We start from the raw sequence: 8,103 nt of genomic DNA, 5'->3' as shown, positions 1-8,103 counted from the left end.
AACGCAATATGTGAAATTCTGAGATTTGTAGGCCAAATCACAAATAGAGAGACAACATTAAGTAGTATCAAAATGTTAGAAATTTCGAACATTTTTACCTAAAATCACCCTACATGAAAAACGTGAAAAAAGTCACAATAATACCAAACTCGAGGATTTTTACTTAAAATCTTAGAGCGAGGTTGCGTAATATTTTGATCATTAAAAAGGCATGTGAAAACGATGTTTTCAATTCAAATGATAAAAGCAATGTATTTTCTTTAGAATTACCTAAAACGTTCATGAATTTCCGTTTTTCTGAATTCGTAAAACTGCTCTAATCTGGCTGAAACGTCGAAATATGCAATAAAAACAGAAATTCTCTCCTAATCAATATCTTACTCACTATTTTAACGAGGTCCCGATAGTTGATTTAAAATCAAGTATTTAATTTTAATTTGCAATTAATTACGTGTTTGCATCATATTTATCGTAAATTTATTGAATTAATGGCAATAAACAGAAAAGGCTAGAAAACGCGGAAAAACGGCAAAATATTGCCTAAATCGTTGCTATTTGGTTTATATCTCATAAAGGAAACAAGGATGAAAAACCTCAAAATATGACAAAATTCGATGATATTAAGTACAAAGCACAATGCAAGATAACTTGCTTAAAAACGTAATATTACGGGAAATTCTGAGATTTGAAGGCCAAATCACATATAGTGGGACAACATGAAGTAGTATCAAAATATTAGTAAATCCGAACAATTCACCTAAATCACTCTACATGAAAAACGTGAAAAAAAGTCACTATAATACCAAATTCGAGGATTTTTTACATAAAATCATAGAGCAAGGTTGCGTATTATTTTGATCATTAAAAAGGCATATGAAAACGTTGTTTCCAATTCAAATGATAAAAATCAATGTGTTTTCTTTAGAATTGCCTAAAATGTTCCTGAATTTCCGTTTGTATTACCGAAAAAAGAGGTATTCGTAAAACCGCTTTAATCCGGCTGAAACGTCGAAATATGCAATAAAAACAGAAAATCTCTCTTAATCAATATCTGACTTTTATCAATTTTAATCAATTTTACCAAGGTACAAATTGTTGATTGAAAATCAAATATTTAAGGGTAATTTGCAATTCATTACGTGTTTGCATCATATTTATCGTAAATATAATGAATTAATAGCAATAAACCAAAAAGCTTGAAACGTTGTAAAACGGCCAAATATGGCCTAAATCTTTGATATTTGGATGAAATCTCATAAAGGAAACAACGATGAAAAACCTCAAAATATTGATAAATTCGATGATTTTATGTACAAGGCACAATGCAAGAAAACTTGCTTAAAAACGCAATATGTGAAATTCTGAGATTTGTAGGCCAAATCACAAATAGAGAGACAACATTAAGTAGTATCAAAATGTTAGAAATTTCGAACATTTTTACCTAAAATCACCCTACATGAAAAACGTGAAAAAAGTCACAATAATACCAAACTCGAGGATTTTTACTTAAAATCTTAGAGCGAGGTTGAGTAATATTTTGATCATTAAAAAGGCATGTGAAAACGATGTTTTCAATTCAAATGATAAAAGCAATGTATTTTCTTTAGAATTACCTAAAACGTTCATGAATTTCCGTTTTTCTGAATTCGTAAAACTGCTCTAATCTGGCTGAAACGTCGAAATATGCAATAAAAACAGAAATTCTCTCCTAATCAATATCTTACTCACTATTTTAACGAGGTCCCGATAGTTGATTTAAAATCAAGTATTTAATTTTAATTTGCAATTAATTACGTGTTTGCATCATATTTATCGTAAATTTATTGAATTAATGGCAATAAACAGAAAAGGCTAGAAAACGCGGAAAAACGGCAAAATATTGCCTAAATCGTTGCTATTTGGTTTATATCTCATAAAGGAAACAAGGATGAAAAACCTCAAAATATGACAAAATTCGATGATATTAAGTACAAAGCACAATGCAAGATAACTTGCTTAAAAACGTAATATTACGGGAAATTCTGAGATTTGAAGGCCAAATCACATATAGTGGGACAACATGAAGTAGTATCAAAATATTAGTAAATCCGAACAATTTCACCTAAATCACTCTACATGAAAAACGTGAAAAAAGTCACTATAATACCAAATTCGAGGATTTTTTACATAAAATCATAGAGCAAGGTTGCGTATTATTTTGATCATTAAAAAGGCATATGAAAACGTTGTTTCCAATTCAAATGATAAAAATCAATGTGTTTTCTTTAGAATTGCCTAAAATGTTCCTGAATTTCCGTTTGTATTACCGAAAAAAGAGGTATTCGTAAAACCGCTTTAATCCGGCTGAAACGTCGAAATATGCAATAAAAACAGAAAATCTCTCTTAATCAATATCTGACTTTTATCAATTTTAATCAATTTTACCAAGGTACAAATTGTTGATTGAAAATCAAATATTTAAGGGTAATTTGCAATTCATTACGTGTTTGCATCATATTTATCGTAAATATAATGAATTAATAGCAATAAACCAAAAAGCTTGAAACGTTGTAAAACGGCCAAATATGGCCTAAATCTTTGATATTTGGATGAAATCTCATAAAGGAAACAACGATGAAAAACCTCAAAATATTGATAAATTCGATGATTTTATGTACAAGGCACAATGCAAGAAAACTTGCTTAAAAACGCAATATGTGAAATTCTGAGATTTGTAGGCCAAATCACAAATAGAGAGACAACATTAAGTAGTATCAAAATGTTAGAAATTTCGAACATTTTTACCTAAAATCACCCTACATGAAAAACGTGAAAAAAGTCACAATAATACCAAACTCGAGGATTTTTGCTTAAAATCTTAGAGCGAGGTTGCGTAATATTTTGATCATTAAAAAGGCATGTGAAAACGATGTTTTCAATTCAAATGATAAAAGCAATGTATTTTCTTTAGAATTACCTAAAACGTTCATGAATTTCCGTTTTTCTGAATTCGTAAAACTGCTCTAATCTGGCTGAAACGTCGAAATATGCAATAAAAACAGAAATTCTCTCCTAATCAATATCTTACTCACTATTTTAACGAGGTACAGATAGTTGATTTAAAATCAAGTATTTAATTTTAATTTGCAATTAATTACGTGTTTGCATCATATTTATCGTAAATTTATTGAATTAATGGCAATAAACAGAAAAGGCTAGAAAACGCGGAAAAACGGCAAAATATTGCCTAAATCGTTGCTATTTGGTTTATATCTCATAAAGGAAACAAGGATGAAAAACCTCAAAATATGACAAAATTCGATGATATTAAGTACAAAGCACAATGCAAGATAACTTGCTTAAAAACGTAATATTACGGGAAATTCTGAGATTTGAAGGCCAAATCACATATAGTGGGACAACATGAAGTAGTATCAAAATATTAGTAAATCCGAACAATTTCACCTAAATCACTCTACATGAAAAACGTGAAAAAAGTCACTATAATACCAAATTCGAGGATTTTTTACATAAAATCATAGAGCAAGGTTGCGTATTATTTTGATCATTAAAAAGGCATATGAAAACGTTGTTTCCAATTCAAATGATAAAAATCAATGTGTTTTCTTTAGAATTGCCTAAAATGTTCCTGAATTTCCGTTTGTATTACCAAAAAAAGAGGTATTCGTAAAACCGCTTTAATCCGGCTGAAACGTCGAAATATGCAATAAAAACAGAAAATCTCTCTTAATCAATATCTGACTCACTATTTTACCAAGGTACAAATTGTTGATTGAAAATCAAATATATAAGGGTAATTTGCAATTCATTACGTGTTTGCATCATATTTATCGTAAATATAATGAATTAATAGCAATAAACCGAAAAGCTTGAAACGTTGTAAAACGGCCAAATATGGCCTAAATCTTTGATATTTGGATGAAATCTCATAAAGGAAACAACGATCAAAAACCTCAAAATATTGATAAATTCGATGATTTTATGTACAAGGCACAATGCAAGAAAACTTGCTTAAAAACGCAATATGTGAAATTCTGAGATTTGTAGGCCAAATCACAAATAGAGAGACAACATTAAGTAGTATCAAAATGTTAGAAATTTCGAACATTTTTACCTAAAATCACCCTACATGAAAAACGTGAAAAAAGTCACAATAATACCAAACTCGAGGATTTTTACTTAAAATCTTAGAGCGAGGTTGCGTAATATTTTGATCATTAAAAAGGCATGTGAAAACGATGTTTTCAATTCAAATGATAAAAGCAATGTATTTTCTTTAGAATTACCTAAAACGTTCATGAATTTCCGTTTTTCTGAATTCGTAAAACTGCTCTAATCTGGCTGAAACGTCGAAATATGCAATAAAAACAGAAATTCTCTCCTAATCAATATCTTACTCACTATTTTAACGAGGTCCCGATAGTTGATTTAAAATCAAGTATTTAATTTTAATTTGCAATTAATTACGTGTTTGCATCATATTTATCGTAAATTTATTGAATTAATGGCAATAAACAGAAAAGGCTAGAAAACGCGGAAAAACGGCAAAATATTGCCTAAATCGTTGCTATTTGGTTTATATCTCATAAAGGAAACAAGGATGAAAAACCTCAAAATATGACAAAATTCGATGATATTAAGTACAAAGCACAATGCAAGATAACTTGCTTAAAAACGTAATATTACGGGAAATTCTGAGATTTGAAGGCCAAATCACATATAGTGGGACAACATGAAGTAGTATCAAAATATTAGTAAATCCGAACAATTTCACCTAAATCACTCTACATGAAAAACGTGAAAAAAGTCACTATAATACCAAATTCGAGGATTTTTTACATAAAATCATAGAGCAAGGTTGCGTATTATTTTGATCATTAAAAAGGCATATGAAAACGTTGTTTCCAATTCAAATGATAAAAATCAATGTGTTTTCTTTAGAATTGCCTAAAATGTTCCTGAATTTCCGTTTGTATTACCGAAAAAAGAGGTATTCGTAAAACCGCTTTAATCCGGCTGAAACGTCGAAATATGCAATAAAAACAGAAAATCTCTCTTAATCAATATCTGACTCACTATTTTACCAAGGTACAAATTGTTGATTGAAAATCAAATATTTAAGGGTAATTTGCAATTCATTACGTGTTTGCATCATATTTATCGTAAATATAATGAATTAATAGCAATAAACCGAAAAGCTTGAAACGTTGTAAAACGGCCAAATATGGCCTAAATCTTTGATATTTGGATGAAATCTCATAAAGGAAACAACGATGAAAAACCTCAAAATATTGATAAATTCGATGATTTTATGTACAAGGCACAATGCAAGAAAACTTGCTTAAAAACGCAATATGTGAAATTCTGAGATTTGTAGGCCAAATCACAAATAGAGAGACAACATTAAGTAGTATCAAAATGTTAGAAATTTCGAACATTTTTACCTAAAATCACCCTACATGAAAAACGTGAAAAAAGTCACAATAATACCAAACTCGAGGATTTTTACTTAAAATCTTAGAGCGAGGTTGCGTAATATTTTGATCATTAAAAAGGCATGTGAAAACGATGTTTTCAATTCAAATGATAAAAGCAATGTATTTTCTTTAGAATTACCTAAAACGTTCATGAATTTCCGTTTTTCTGAATTCGTAAAACTGCTCTAATCTGGCTGAAACGTCGAAATATGCAATAAAAACAGAAATTCTCTCCTAATCAATATCTTACTCACTATTTTAACGAGGTACAGATAGTTGATTTAAAATCAAGAATTTAATTTTAATTTGCAATTAATTACGTGTTTGCATCATATTTATCGTAAATTTATTGAATTAATGGCAATAAACAGAAAAGGCTAGAAAACGCGGAAAAACGGCAAAATATTGCCTAAATCGTTGCTATTTGGTTTATATCTCATAAAGGAAACAAGGATGAAAAACCTCAAAATATGACAAAATTCGATGATATTAAGTACAAAGCACAATGCAAGATAACTTGCTTAAAAACGTAATATTACGGGAAATTCTGAGATTTGAAGGCCAAATCACATATAGTGGGACAACATGAAGTAGTATCAAAATATTAGTAAATCCGAACAATTTCACCTAAATCACTCTACATGAAAAACGTGAAAAAAGTCACTATAATACCAAATTCGAGGATTTTTTACATAAAATCATAGAGCAAGGTTGCGTATTATTTTGATCATTAAAAAGGCATATGAAAACGTTGTTTCCAATTCAAATGATAAAAATCAATGTGTTTTCTTTAGAATTGCCTAAAATGTTCCAGAATTTCCGTTTGTATTACCGAAAAAAGAGGTATTCGTAAAACCGCTTTAATCCGGCTGAAACGTCGAAATATGCAATAAAAACAGAAAATCTCTCTTAATCAATATCTGACTCACTATTTTACCAAGGTACAAATTGTTGATTGAAAATCAAATATTTAAGGGTAATTTGCAATTCATTACGTGTTTGCATCATATTTATCGTAAATATAATGAATTAATAGCAATAAACCGAAAAGCTTGAAACGTTGTAAAACGGCCAAATATGGCCTAAATCTTTGATATTTGGATGAAATCTCATAAAGGAAACAACGATGAAAAACCTCAAAATATTGATAAATTCGATGATTTTATGTACAAGGCACAATGCAAGAAAACTTGCTTAAAAACGCAATATGTGAAATTCTGAGATTTGTAGGCCAAATCACAAATAGAGAGACAACATTAAGTAGTATCAAAATGTTAGAAATTTCGAACATTTTTCCCTAAAATCACCCTACATGAAAAACGTGAAAAAAGTCACAATAATACCAAACTCGAGGATTTTTACTTAAAATCTTAGAGCGAGGTTGCGTAATATTTTGATCATTAAAAAGGCATGTGAAAACGATGTTTTCAATTCAAATGATAAAAGCAATGTATTTTCTTTAGAATTACCTAAAACGTTCATGAATTTCCGTTTTTCTGAATTCGTAAAACTGCTCTAATCTGGCTGAAACGTCGAAATATGCAATAAAAACAGAAATTCTCTCCTAATCAATATCTTACTCACTATTTTAACGAGGTACAGATAGTTGATTTAAAATCAAGTATTTAATTTTAATTTGCAATTAATTACGTGTTTGCATCATATTTATCGTAAATTTATTGAATTAATGGCAATAAACAGAAAAGGCTAGAAAACGCGGAAAAACGGCAAAATATTGCCTAAATCGTTGCTATTTGGTTTATATCTCATAAAGGAAACAAGGATGAAAAACCTCAAAATATGACAAAATTCGATGATATTAAGTACAAAGCACAATGCAAGATAACTTGCTTAAAAACGTAATATTACGGGAAATTCTGAGATTTGAAGGCCAAATCACATATAGTGGGACAACATGAAGTAGTATCAAAATATTAGTAAATCCGAACAATTTCACCTAAATCACTCTACATGAAAAACGTGAAAAAAGTCACTATAATACCAAATTCGAGGATTTTTGACATAAAATCATAGAGCAAGGTTGCGTATTATTTTGATCATTAAAAAGGCATATGAAAACGTTGTTTCCAATTCAAATGATAAAAATCAATGTGTTTTCTTTAGAATTGCCTAAAATGTTCCTGAATTTCCGTTTGTATTACCGAAAAAAGAGGTATTCGTAAAACCGCTTTAATCCGGCTGAAACGTCGAAATATGCAATAAAAACAGAAAATCTCTCTTAATCAATATCTGACTCACTATTTTACCAAGGTACAAATTGTTGATTGAAAATCAAATATTTAAGGGTAATTTGCAATTCATTACGTGTTTGCATCATATTTATCGTAAATATAATGAATTAATAGCAATAAACCGAAAAGCTTGAAACGTTGTAAAACGGCCAAATATGGCCTAAATCTTTGATATTTGGATGAAATCTCATAAAGGAAACAACGATGAAAAACCTCAAAATATTGATAAATTCGATGATTTTATGTACAAGGCACAATGCAAGAAAACTTGCTTAAAAACGCAATATGTGAAATTCTGAGATTTGTAGGCCAAATCACAAATAGAGAGACAACATTAAGTAGTATCAAAATGTTAGAAATTTCGAACATTTTTA

The sequence above is a fragment of the Procambarus clarkii genome, chromosome 67 (genome assembly GCF_040958095.1).
Source record: "Procambarus clarkii isolate CNS0578487 chromosome 67, FALCON_Pclarkii_2.0, whole genome shotgun sequence".
Classification (NCBI taxonomy): domain Eukaryota; kingdom Metazoa; phylum Arthropoda; class Malacostraca; order Decapoda; family Cambaridae; genus Procambarus; species Procambarus clarkii.
The sequence above is the reverse complement of the archived record's forward strand: the minus strand, read 5'-3'. Positions refer to the sequence as shown.